General features: G+C 39.6%; 1 protein-coding gene and 1 pseudogene across 4 annotated transcripts in view; one reads left to right on the plus strand and one right to left on the minus strand.

The window, feature by feature from the left end:
• Positions 1-14,868, minus strand: part of ATRN (attractin) — a 175,850-nt gene that overhangs the window by 150,361 nt on the left and 10,621 nt on the right. The window lies entirely within an intron of this gene.
• Positions 5,651-6,826, plus strand: LOC309973650 (glyceraldehyde-3-phosphate dehydrogenase-like; annotated as a pseudogene). Its single transcript has one exon. The product of its transcript is annotated as a glyceraldehyde-3-phosphate dehydrogenase-like (transcript).

The raw sequence follows: 14,868 nt of genomic DNA on the forward strand, positions 1-14,868 counted from the left end.
CCCGCGTGCGGCATTGATGACCCAGTGCAGCCAAAAATAAATAAATTTATTTTAAAAAAAGAAAGAAACTATTACAACTTATTGGCAGCATGATTATCAACATAGAAAACTTAGTAGAATTCACAAGCTCTAAGTACTACAAGAATTTCAGAAGGTTTCCTAGATATAAGTTCAATATATAAGAAAATCAATTCTGCTTTTGCATTTCTACCATCACAACGATGGTAAGAATCGGACAGTTTCTGGTTCAAGGAGGATTAGAGAGTTTCGACACCCCATCCCTACCAGATAAGCCCAGCTAAGCTCCTGCCTAGACCCATACAGGTAAACTCACCAGAGATCAGCCAAGTCACCCAGATAACCATAGAGACTTATGAGCTAAATATTGCTTACTGTTATAATGATAATACTGATAAAAATAAAAATAAAAATTTCATTCCTATGTACTACAGTAATCAATTAGGTTTAGCAACAGCAACAAAATTATACATCTAGGGGTAAATCCAATAAAAGTATGTGAGACCATTTGGAAAAAAGTTATAAGAATTTACTTAAAGACATAAAAGGTATCTAAATAAGTGGAAATATAAAGCATGTTCTAGATGATAAGACTCTATTGATAAACATGACGAACTTCTCCAGGCTAATCTCAATATCAGGTGAAATTCCAATCAAAAATCTCAACAAGGATTTTTGTTGAAATAAAAGGAACAAAGGGCTAAAAACAACCAGGAGAAATTTGAAGTTTTATGTAACTAAGGTGTATTTCAAATCTGTAGGGAGGAAAGTATACTATTATATAAATGTAACTGGGACAACTGCTTACCAAATAAAAATAACTAAATTAGGTCATAACAAACTATACATAAAAATAAATTACAGGTAGAAGAAAGATCAAAAAGTGAAAAAGCAGGGCTTCCCTGGTGGTGCAAGGGCTGAGAGTCCGCCTGCTGATACAGGGGACACAGGTTCGTGCACCGGTCTGGTAAGATCCCACATGCCGCGGAGCGGCTGGGCCCGTGAGCCATGGCCGCTGAGCCTGCGCGTCCGGAGCCTGTGCTCCGCAACGGGAGAGGCCACAACAGTGAGAGGCCCGCGTACCGCAAAAAAAAAAAAAAAAGAAAAAAAAAGTGAAAAAGCAAATATTTTTTAACGTTGAGGAAGAAATACAGGAGAATATCTTGACAAGGTCAGTAAAGGAAAGGAATTTTTTAATATAACAAAAAGAGCACAAACCATAAAGGAAAAAAAGTGATAAAATTGACTACATTAAAATTTAAATTTCTGTTAAAAACACACCATAAAGAAAGTTAAAGACAAGCCATAATTGCTGGTGGTAATGTAAGTTGGCTAAATCTCTATGGAAAGCTTTTTGGAAAGCTTTTTGGCAATACCTAACAAAATCTAAAATGCACATATCCCTCTGATAAAGCAATTTTACTTCTGAGAACTAAACCTAAAAATACACCCAGAAATGTGTGAAATGACATGGATACAAGGTCATTCAACACCTTTATATAAATTAAGACACAACCAGGCAATGGAATACCAAAGAATTTTTTTTTCAACTGTACTGGTATGAATCTCTAAGATATGCTGCTCAGTGAGGATGGAGAGGGAAAAGCAAAGTACAGATCATTGGGGAAATATGCCATTCTTATGTAAAAAGGAGGAGGAAGAACATACAAAATATGCAATTGTTTATATATGCTGCTAACATATCTGGAAAGCTACACAACTGATGACAGACTATTCCCAGAGAGGGAAAGGAAAACTTTCTATCATATATCCCTTTGTAGCTTTTGAATGCATTACCAATTTAAGAAAAGACCATATTTCATCTGTTCAAAGACATACCTTTCTTTTCTCATTTAATATCTCTGAAATCAAGGTGCTTCTTAGAACTGATACCAATATCTTAATAATACTAGACACATTTTTCTTTCTTAGTAGTACATAAAATAATGGTGTATCTTATAATTGATGGCATCTTAGATTCAACAAAATTAAGTAAAAATTTCTTAATAAATTTTTTAAAAATATAATTTTGGATTTACAGAAAAGTTGCAGAGATGATACAGTGAATTCCCAGACACCTCTTATCCAGTTTCACCTAATGATAACATATTAAATTACTATGATACATTTGCCAGACTAAGAAACCAATATTGGTACTTTTCTATTCCCTAAACGCCAGACTTTATTCGAAGTTCTCCAGTTTTTACACTAATATACTATTTTCTGTTCCAGGATACCACATTACATTTATTCATCATGTCTCCTTTGTCTCCCCCCTGGTCTATGACAGTTTCTTAGTGTTTCCTTGTTTTTCACGACCTTGACAGTTTTGAGATAGTGTACTATCAAGCATTTTGTGGAATGTCCCTCAATTTGTCTGATGTTTTTCTCATGATTACATTGGGGTTACGGAGCTTTGGGAAAAACGCCACAGAAGCAACATACCCTCCTAATCACATCATATCAGGGGGCACATGATATCAACACATTTTACCACAGCAATGTTAACCCTGATCATTTGGTCAAGGTAGTGCTTGCCAAGTTTCTCCACTGTAAAGTTACTATTTTTCCCCTCTCCATATTCTACTCTTTGGATAAGAGTCACTAAATACTGCCTATACTTAAGGAGGGCAGTGGAGAGAAATTAAGCTCCGCATCCTAGACAGGGAAGTATCTGCTTATAATATTCAGAATTCTTCTGTAATATTTGTTCCTTCTTATCAATTATTTATCCAATCAATTATAGGTAAAATTTTTGAACTGTAAAATAAAATAAGCCATTTACTAAAAGAAGATCATTGCTGCATATATAATCCCAGGATTAATATACAGAATATATGAAGAACTCCTATAAACTAATTTAAAAATCAACCCAAATGACAAATGGGCAAAAGGCAAGGAAAAGCAATTCAAATGAACATAAATGAAATATGGCCTTTAAACATATTGAAAGATAGTCACTCTTACTAGTAATCAAGAGAATGCAAAATAAAACCACCATATACAATTTCATACCCATCAGATTGGAGTGAAAAAAAAAACTAGAACACCCAAACATGAACGAGTAAAATGAACCCAAACATGGGAGTAAAATCTAGACCAATCCCTTTTAAGAACAATTTAGTAATATCTAAAATTGAAGTGCTCTGACCCAGCAATTTTACTCCTAATGACTAGGTAACAAATCCTTTTGAAAGTCAGGTGGTTTCCAATTTTTTGCTTACAACAAAACTGAAGGCAGATATAACTCAGCTGTTGCCTGGTACATACTTAAAACGAATTTTCGATGAAAGACTATCATTTGACTTTTGGCATATAATTTAAAAGGAGTTCAAATACTTGACAGACCCTGCCACAACAAAGTTTCTTCCATTTAAAGATACTTATTTGGGACTTCCCTCGTGGTCCAGTGGTTAAGAATCTGTCTTGCAATGCCACATGCCACAGGGAAACTAAGCCTGCGTGCCACAATTAATGAAAGATCCCGCGTGCTGCAACTAAGCCCCAATGCAGCCAAAAAATAAATAAATAAATATTTTTAAAAATAATTTTAAAACTTATTTATGTTAACAAGTTTTATTAGTTTTACATTTACCAAAAGGGGAAAAGGGATTAATATTTACACTAAACTCTGTCTCGTTCTAACAGTAAATTATTTCATCACAGTTTTTTTTTTTTTTTTTTTGGCTGCGTTGGGTCTTCATTGCTGTGTGAGGGCTTTCTCCAGTTGCGGCGAGCCGGGGCTACTCCTCGTTGCAGTGTGCGGGCCTCTCACTGTGGTGGCTTCTCCTTGTGGAGTACAGGCTCTAGGCGCGCAGGCTCAGTAGTTGCGGTGCACGGGCTTAGTTGTTCTGCAGCATGTAGGATCCTCACAGACCAGGGCTTGAACCCGTGTCCCTGCATTGGCAGGCAGATTCTCAACCACTGTGCCACCAAGGAAGTCCCTCATCACAGATTTTTAAAAGTACTATCCATCTCAACAAGAGATGCTTTTCCAATAAAAAATGTTTAAAAGTTTTTTCAAAAAACGTGTATTAGATTTGTGTCATTTGCTCAGCTATATACAAGTAACTGTAATAATTAGTTAATTCAGAAGAAAATCTTCAGCATGTGAGGTCTCATGGTCATAGAAAGCTGAAAAAAATCATTTATTTACAAATCCTTATTACAGAAAAGATAGGATACTCAAACTATCTTCAAGCATAGAACTATATTAGAATAAACTTCTATGGGGGAAATACACGTACACACACAAATTAGTGCACGTAAAACTGGTGAAATCTGAATAAGGTTGATGGACTGTATCAATGCCAATATTCTGGTTGTGCTCTTGTACTATGGTTAGGCAAGATGTTACTATTAAGAGAAACGAGTGACAGATATAAGAAATCTATCATTTCTTAGAACTGTATATGGATCGACGATTATCTCAAAATAAAACTTTTTTAAAACTATATATGAAGATTTTGAAACTTATTACAAAACTACTTATTACAAACTAATCAGGATGGTCTGGTACTGACATAACAACAAACATATAGGTCAATGGAGCATAACTGTGAGTCTAGAAATAAACCCATTCATCTAGAGTTAACTGATTTTTGACATGGGTACCAGGACCATTCAATGGGGGAAAAATAGTCTCTTCAATAAATGGTGCTGGAACAACTGGATATCCACATGCAACAAAATGAAGTGGAACCACCACCTCACACAGCATGTACAAAAATTAATTCAAAATGGATCAAAGACCAAAATGTAAAAGCTAACCCTATAAAACTCTTAAAAAGAAAACACAGGTGTAAATCTTCATGACCTTGGATTAGGAAATGGTTTCCTAGATAAGAAAGACACTTAAAGGACAAGCAAATGAACAAAAAAAAAAAGAAAAGAAAAATTAGACTTCATCAAAATTTTAAACTTTTGTATGTAAAAAGCATTATCAAGGTTGTTCTTGTGAAAAACAACCAACAAAATAAGAGGAAATTATTTGCAAATCATATATCTGAAAAGGGTCTAATATCCAGAACATATAAAGAACTCTTACAACACAACAATAAAAAGACAAATAATTTTGAAAATGGTCAAACGATTGGAGTAGACATTTTTCCAAAGGAGATATACAAATGGCCACACAGGCACATGAAAAGATACTAAAAACTAATAGTCATTAGGGAAATACAAATCAAAGCCATAATGAGATACCAGCTTGTACTTACTAGGATAGCCATTCATTCATTTATTTATATAAATAATTTTATAACAATAAATGAATGGGACTTCCCTGGTAGTCCAGTGGTTAAGAATCTACCTTCCAATGCAGGGGACACAGGTTTGATCCCTGGTTGGGGAACTAAGATCCCACATGCCATTGGGCAACTAAGCACGCGCGCACAACTAGAGAGCCCACGTGACGCAACTACCGAGCCTGCGCACCACAACCAGAGAGAAGTCCCCACGCCACAACTAGAGAGACGCCCACGCACTGCAACGAAGAGCCCTCGCTCTGCAACGAAACATTCCACATGCCGCAACAAAGAGCCCGCGTGCTGCAACTAAGACCAATGCAACCAAATAAATATTTTTTAAAAAAATAAATGAATGAAAAGCTCTCTGCTCCTCCCGTTCGACAGACAGCCGTGTCTTGTGTGCAGTGCCAGCTGCGTCCCGGAGACAAGATGGTGAAGGTCGGAGCGAACGGATTTGGCCGTATTCGGTGCCTGGTCACCAGGGCTGCTTTTAACTCTGGCAAAGTGGACATTGGTGCCATCAATGACCCCTTCATTGACCATCACTACATGGTCTACATGTTCCAGTATGATTCCATCCATGGCAAGTTCCATGGCACAGTCAAAGCTGAGAACGGGAAGCTTGTCGTCAATGGAAAGGCCATCACCATCTTCTAGGAGTGAGATCCCACCAACATCAAATGGGGTGATGCTGGTGATGAGTATGTGGTGGAGTCCACCGGCGTCTTCACCACCATGGAGAAGGCTGGGGCTCACTTGAAGGGTGGAGCCAAGAGGGTCATCATCTCTGCCCCTTCTGCCGATGCCCCCATGTTTGTCATGGGCGTGAACCATGAGAAGTATGACAACCACCTCAAGATTGTCAGCAATGCCTCCTGCACCACCAACTGCTTGGCCCCCCTGGCCAAGGTCATCCATGACCACTTTGGCATCGTGGAGGGACTCATGACGATGGTCCATGTCATCACTGCCACCCAGAAGACCATGGATGGCCCCTCTGGGAAGCTGTGGTGTGATGGCCGAGGGGCTGCCCAGAACATCATCCCTGCTTCTACTGGCGCTGCCAAGGCTGTGGGCAAGGTCATCCCTGAGCTGAATGGGAAGCTCACTGGCATGGCTTTCCACGTCCCCACCCCCAACGTGTCCGTCGTGGATCTGACCTGCCGCCTGGAGAAACCTGCCAAATACGAGGACATCAAGAAGGTGGTGAAGCAAGCGGTGGACGGCCCCCTCAAGGGCATCCTGGGCTACACTGAGGACCACGTTGTCTCCTATGACTTCAACAGTGACACCCACTCTTCTACCTTCAATGCTGGGGCTGGCATCGCCCTCAACGACCACTTTGTCAAGCTCATTTCCTGGTATGACAATGAATTTGGCTACAGCAACAGGTGGTGGACCTCATGGTCCACATGGCCTCCAAGGAGTAAGAGTCCCTGGACCACCAGCCCCAGCAGGAGCACGAGAGGAAGAGAGAGGTCCTCTGCTGCTGGGGAGTCCTTGCCCCAACTCCGTCCTCCAACACACTTGAGAATCTCCCGACCTCCACGTGGTTTCCATCCCAGACCCCCTGAGGAAGGGGAGGAGGAGGGGCTTAGGGAGCCCTACCTTGTCATGTACCATCAATAAAGTACACTGTACCCAGAAAATAAATAAATAAATAAATAAAACTTCAGAAAATAAGTATTGATGAGAACGTGGAGAAAATGCAACTCTCATACACTGCTGGTAGGAATGTAAACTAGTACAGTTGCTGTGAAAAAGTTTGGCACTTCCTCAAAAAGTAAACATTGAGTTACCATGGACCCATCAATTCCACTCCTAGGCAAACACCCAAGAGACATACCCATATGTCCACTCAAAAATTTGTACATGAATGTTCACAGCAGCATTATTCATAATAGGCAAAGGGTGGAAGCAAGCCAAATGTCCATCAACTAATGGATGGAAAAATAAGATGTGGTATATGTATACTATGGAATATTATTCAGCCATAAAAAGGAATGAAGTACTGATATATGATACAACATGGATGAATCTTGAAAACATTACACTAAGTAAAAGAAGTCAGTCACAAATGACCACAAATGCCTAGGACAGAAAATCCATAAGCAGAAAGTAGACTGTGGGTGTCAGGCACTGGGAGGAAGGAGGAATGGGGAGTGACTGCTAACAGGTACAGGGTTTCTGTTTGGCATAATGAAAATATTCTGGAATTAGATAGTGATGATGGTTGCACAACTTTATGAATACACTAAAAATCACGTAACTGTACACTTTAAAATGGTGAGTTTTATGTTATCTGACATTTAGATCAGTGGACAGAATTCATAACCCAGGGGGGGAAAATTGTACAGAGGAATTAGAATGAAATAAGAAGTTAGGCAAAAAAAAAAAAAAAAGGGACACTGAAAAAATTGACTGTCGAAGAAGACCCTAAATGCGTATTTTTAAAAAGAGTGAGAATGAGGGAGCTGGAAGAGGGAAGAGATATGGGAACATATGTATATGTATAACTGATTCACTTTGTTATAAAGCAGAAACTAACACACCATTGTAAAGCAATTTTACTCCAATAAAGATGTTTTAAAAAAAAAAAGAGTGAGAATGGTTAACAAACTGCTATAAAATTTGCAGGTACCCAATAAATTTTGTAAAGTAATATAATGGATTTTTTCAGTAACTCTATTTATAATACACCAGAAATGACATTCTTTGCAACTACATAAAGACCTTTTTTAAAAATGGTGTATGTCAACTGCATGTTAACCTAAAAGTACTCAAGGAAGTAAACAGAATTTTTAAATATTTTGGAGGTACTTCAAAATTTGAAGATCAAAGCCCTAGAGAAAAATCATACACAGGTACACAAAGAGATATGTAAAAATGTTAATTGTAGCACTGTTTATAACAGCAAAAGCTGGAAAAATCTAAATGCCCAGCAGCAGAAAACTAGGTAAATAAATTGGAATTCTGTAATGAATATAGCTATGAAATCAACTAGTACTACATTTATCAACACAAACATCTCAAAAGCATAAAAAAATAGGTTTAGGAGTGGGAAAAAAACATATTACAGAATGATTACTTTTTATAAAGTTTGAAAACATGATCTTGTTTTTGGAAATAAGACATTTGTGTGTGTGTGTGTGTGTGTGTGTGTGTGTGTGGTGTGTGTGTGTGTGTGTATCTGTAGTGAAATAGAAACATACAAGAGAAATAATAAACATCAACTTCACCACACTAGTTACCTCTGGGGAGAGTTAAGGTAAACAGAATGAGGAAGGAGTAATATAGGAACCTTGGTGATATCTGTAATGCTTTATATTACACAACTTATATAATTATGTAGTAATATTAATATGAAGGAATTCAGAAGAGCTAGGTTGCAAGTACACAGATGTTCATTTTATTATTCTTTGTATCTCTTCCACAAGCTTAAAATATTTCATGTTAAAAGGAAGTTAAAGTTAGCTCAGAGACTGAACCAGCACCAAATACATGCACCAAAGCAACCAGTTACTTGGTCAGGGCTGGTCAGTGTTTCTCAACCAGGAGTCCAAATGATGTTCCAATTAAAAGACAGTAATGGTATCTATTAAAAGAGACGCATAAGACATGATATTTAAATACATTTTAGGGAAGGGTACGAAATGAACCTAATTCTGCAAATTTGCCACAAGATCATCTTGCTAAACCTTCTGATTAAAATCCTTGTATAGGGGAAATCCAGGAAGATGGCGGAAGGGTAAGACGCGGAGATCACCTTCCTCCCCACAGATACACCAGAAATACATCTACACGTGGAACAACTCCTACAGAACACCTACTGAACGCTGGCAGAAGACCTCAGACCTCCCAAAAGGCAAGAAACTCCCCACGTACCTGGGTAGGGCAAAAGAATAAAGAGAGACAAAAGAATAGGGATGGGACCTGCACCAGTGGGCAGGAGCTGTGACGGAGGAAAGGTTTCCACACACTAGGAAGCCCCTTCGCGGGCGGAGACTGCGGGTGGCAGAGGGGGGAAGCTTCGGAGCCGAGGAGGAGAGCGCAGCAACAGGGGCGCGGAAGGCAAAGCGGAGAGATTCCTGCACAGAGGATCGGTGCGACCAGCACTCACCAGCCCGAGAGGCTTGTCTGCTCACCGGCTGGGGCGGGCGGGGACTGGGAGCTGAGGCTCGGGCTTCAGTCGGAGCAAAGGGAGAGGACTGGGGTTGGCAGCGTGAACACAGCCTGCAGGGGGTTAGTGCACCACGGCTAGCCAGGAGGGAGTCCGGGGAACAGTCTAGACCTGTCGAAGAAGCAAGAGACTTTTTCCTCCCTCTTTGTTTCCTGGTGTGCAAGGATAGGGGATTAAGAGCGCTGCTTAAAGGACCTCCAGAGACAGGCGCGAGCCGCGGCTAACAGCGCGGATCCCAGAGACGGGCATGAGACGCTAAGGCTGCTGCTGCCGCCACCAAGAAGTCTGTGTGCGAACACAGGTCACTATCCACACCACCCCTCCCGGGAGCCTGTGCAGCCGCCACTGCCAGGGTCCCAGGATCCAGGGACAACTTCCCTGGGAGAACGCACGGCACGCCTCAGGATGGTGCAACGTCATGCTGGACTCTGCCGCCGCAGGCTCACCCCACACTCCGTACCCCTCCCTCCCCCCGGCCTGAGTGAGCAAGAGCCCCTGAATCAGCGGCTCCTTTAACCCCGTCCTGTCTCAGCGAAGAACAGATGCCCTCCAGCGACCTACACGCAGAGGCGGGGCCAAATCCAAAGCTGAGCCCGGGGAGCTGTGAGAACAAAGAAGAGAAGGGGAAATCCCTCCCAGCCACATCAGAAGCAGCGGATTAAAGCTCCACAATCAATTTGACGTACCTGCATCTGTCGAATACCTGAATAGACAACGAATCATCCCAAATTGAGGAGGTGGATTTTGAAAGCAAGATTTATTATTTTTTCCCCTTTTCCTCTTTTTGTGAGTGTGTATGTGTATGCTTCTGTGTGAGATTTTGTCTGTATAGCTTTGCTTTCACCATTTGTCCTAGGGTTCTATCCGTCCTTTTTGTTTTTTACTTTTTAAAAAAAATTTGCTTAATAATTATTTTTTATTTTAATAACTTTATTTTATTTTGTCTTACTTTATTTTCTTTTGTCCTCTTTCTTTCTTTCTTTCTACTTTTTCTCCATTTTATTTCGAGCCGTGTGGATGAAAGGCTCTTGGTGCTGCAGCCAGGAGTCAGTGCTGTGCCTCTGAGGTGGGAGAGCCAACTTCAGGACACTGGTCCACAAGAGACTTCCCAGTTCCACATAATATCAAATGGCGAAAATCTACCAGAGATCTCCATATCAACACCAACACCCAGCTTCACTCAACAACCAGCAAGCTACAGTGCTGGACACCCTATGCCAAACAACTAGCAAGACAGGAACACAAGCCCACCCATTAGCAGAGAGGCTGCCTAAAATCATAATAAGTCCACAGACACCCCAAAACACACCACCAGATGTGGACCTGCCCACCAGAAAGACAACATCCAGCCTCATCCACCAGAACACAGACACTACTCACCTCCACAAGGAAGCCTACACAACCCACTGAACCAACTTTAGCCACTGGGGACAGACACCAAAAACAACGGGAACTACGAACCTGCAACCTGCAAAAAGGAGACCCCAAACACAGTAAGATAAGCAAAATGAGAAGGCAAAAAAACACACAGCAGATGAAGGAGCAAGATAAAAACCCACCAGACCTACCAAATGAAGAGGAAATACACAGTCTACCTGAAAAGTAATTCAGAATAATGATAGTAAAGATGATCCAAAATCTTGGAAATAGAATGGAGAAAATTCAAGAAACATTTAACAAGGACCTAGAAGAACTAAAGATGAAACAAGCAACGATGAACAACACAATAAATGAAATTAAAAATACTCTAGAAGGGATCAATAGCAGAATAACTGAGGCAGAAGAACGGATAAGTGACCTGGAAGATAAAATAGTGGAAATAACTACTGCAGAGCAGAATAAAGAAAAAAGAATGAAAAGAACTGAGGACAGTCTCACAGACCTCTGAGACAACATTAAGTGCACCAACATTCAAATTATAGGGGTTCCCGAAGAAGAGAAAAAGAAAGGGACTGAGAAAATATTTGAAGAGATTATAGTTGAAAACTTCCCTAATATGGGAAAGGAAATAGTTAATCAAGTCCAGGAAGCACAGAGTCCCATACAGGATAAATCCAAGGAGAAACACACCAAGGCACATATTAATCAAACTGTCAAAAATTAAATACAAAGAAAACATATTAAAAGCAGCAAGGGAAAAACAACAAATAACACACAAGGGAATCCCCATAAGGTTAACAGCTGATCTTTCAGCAGACACTCTGCAAGCCAGAAGGGACTGGCAGGACATATTTAAAGTGATGAAGGAGAAAAACCTACAACCAAGATTACTCTACCCAGCAAGGATCTCATTCAGATTTGATGGAGAAATTAAAACCTTTACAGACAAGCAAAAGCTGAGACAGTTCAGCACCACCAAACCAGCTTTACAACAAATGCTAAAGGATCTTCTCTAGGCAAGAAACACAAGAGAAGGAAAAGATCTACAATAACAAACCCAAAACAATTAAGAAAATGGGAATAGGAACATACATATCAATAATTACCTTAAATGTAAATGGATTAAATGCTCCCACCAAAAGACACAGACTGGCTAAATGGATACAAAAACAAGACCCATATATATGCTGTCTACAAGAGACCCACTTCAGACCTAGAGACACATACAGACTGAAAGTGAGGGGATGGAAAAAGGTATTCCATCCAAATGGAAACCAAAAGAAAGCTGGAGTAGCAATTCTCATATCAGACAAAATCGACTTTAAAATAAAGACTATTACAAGAGACATAGAAGGACACTACATAATGATCAAGGGGTCAATCCAAGAAGAAGATATAACAATTGTAAATATTTATGCACCCAACATAGGAGCACCTCAATACATAAGGCAAATAATAACAGCCATAAAAGGGGAAATCGACAGTAATACATTCATAGTAGGGGACTTTAACACCCCACTTTCACCAATGGACAGATCATCCAAAATGAAAATAAATAAGGAAACACAAGCTTTAAATGATTCATTAAAGGAGATGGACTTAATTGATATTTATAGGACATTCCAGCAACAGAATACACATTTTTCTCAAGTGCTCATGGAACATTCTCCAGGATAGATCATATCTTGGGGTCACAAATCAAGCCTTGGTAAATTTAAGAAAATTGAAATTGTATCAAGTATCTTTTCCGACTACAACGCTATGAGACTAGATATCAATTACAGGAAAAGATCTGTAAAAAATACAAACACATGGAGGCTAAACAATACACTACTTAATAAAGAAGTGATCACTGAAGAAATCAAAGAGGAAATAAAAAAATACCTAGAAACAAATGACTGGAGACATGACAACCCAAAACCTATGGGATGCAGCAAAAGCAGTTCTAAGAAGGAAGTTTGTAACAATACAACCCTACCTTAAGAAACAGGAAACATCTCGAATAAACAACCTAACCTTGCACCTAAAGCAATTAGAGAAAGAAGAACAAAAAAACCCCAAAGTTAGCAGAAGGAAAGAAATCATAAAGATCAGATCAGAAATAAATGAAAAAGAAATGAAGGAAACAATAGCAAATATCAATAAAACTAAAAGCTGGTTCTTTGAGAACATAAACAAAATTGATAAACCATTAGCCAGACTCATCAAGAAAAAAAGGGAGAAGACTCAAATCAATAAAATTAGAAATGAAGAAGGAGAAGTAACAACTGACACTGCAGAAATACAAAAGATCATGAGAGATTACCACAAGCAACACTATGCCAATAAAATGGACAACCTGGAAGAAATGAACAAATTCTTAGAAATGCACAACCTGACAAGACTGAATCAGTAAGAAAATATGAACAGACCAATCACAAGCACTGAAATTGAAACTGTGATTAAAAATCTTCCAACAGGGCTTCCCTGGTGGCGCAGTAGTTGAGAATCCGCCTGCCAATGCAGGGGACACGGGTTCACGCCCTGGTCCTGGAAGATCCCACATGCCGTGTTGCGGCTGGGCCCGTGAAGCTATGGCCACTGAGCCTGCGCGTCTGGAGCCTGTGCTCCGCAACGGGAAAGGCCACAGCAGCGAGAGGCCCGCGTACCGCAAAAAAAAAAAAAAAATCCTCCAACAAACAAAAGCCCAGGACCAGATGCCTTCACAGGCGAATTCTATCAAACATTTAGAGAAGAGCTAACACCTATCCTTCTCAAACTCTTCCAAAATATAGCAGAGGGAGGAGCACTCCCAAACTCATTCTACGAGGCCACCATCACCTTGATACCAAAACCAGACAAGGAAGTCACAAAGAAAGAAAACTACAGGCCAATATCACTGATGAACATAGATGCAAAAATCCTCAACAAAATACTAGCAAACAGAATCCAACAGCACATTAAAAGGATCATACACCATGATCAAGTGGGGTTTATTCCAGGAATGCAAGCATTCTTCAATGTACGCAAATCAATCAACATGATACACCATATTAACAAACTGAAGGAGAAAAACCATATGGTCATCTCAATAGATGCAGAGAAAGCTTTCGACAAAATTCAACACCGATTTATGATAAAAACCCTGCAGAAAGTAGGCATAGAGGGAACTTTCCTCAACATAATAAAATCCATATATGACAAACCCACAGCCAGCATCATCCTCAATGGTGGAAAAACTGAAAGCATTTCCACTAAGATCAGGAACAAGAGAAGGTTGCCCACTCTCACCACTCTTATTCAACATAGTTTTGGAAGTTTTAGCCATATCAATCAGAGAAGAAAAGGAAATAAAAGGAATCAAATTGGAAAAGAAGAAGTAAAGCTGTCACTGTTTGCAGATGACATGATACTATACATAGAGAATCCTAAAGATGCCACCAGAAAACTACTAGGGCTAATCAATGAATTTGGTAAAGTAGCAGGATACAAAATTAATGCACAGAAATATCTGACACTCCTATACACTAATGATGAAAAATCTGAAAGTGAAATCAAGAAAACACTCCCATTTACCATTGCAACAAAAAGAATAAAATATCTAGGAATAAACCTACCTAAGGAGACAAAAGACCTGTATGCAGAAAATTATAAGACACTGATGAAAGAAATTAAAGATGATACAAATAGATGAAGAGATATACCATGTTCTTGGATTGGAAGAATCAACATTGTGAAAATTACTATACTACCCAAAGCAATCTACAGATTCAATGCAATCCCTATCAAACTACCAGTGGCATTTTTCACAAAACTAGAACAAAAAATTTCACAATTTGTATGGAAACACAAAAGACCCCGAATAGCCAAAGCAATCTTGAGAACGAAAAACGGAGCTGGAGGAATCGGGCTCCCTGACTTCAGACTACACTACAAAGCTACAGTAATCAAGACAGTATGGTACTGGCACAAAAACAGAAATACAGATCAATGGAACAGGATAGAAAGCCAAGAGATAAACCCACGCACATATGGTCACCTTACCTTTGATAAAGGAGGCAG

The sequence above is a fragment of the Leucopleurus acutus genome (genome assembly GCF_964270905.1).
Source record: "Leucopleurus acutus genome assembly, chromosome: 16".
Classification (NCBI taxonomy): domain Eukaryota; kingdom Metazoa; phylum Chordata; class Mammalia; order Artiodactyla; family Delphinidae; genus Leucopleurus; species Leucopleurus acutus.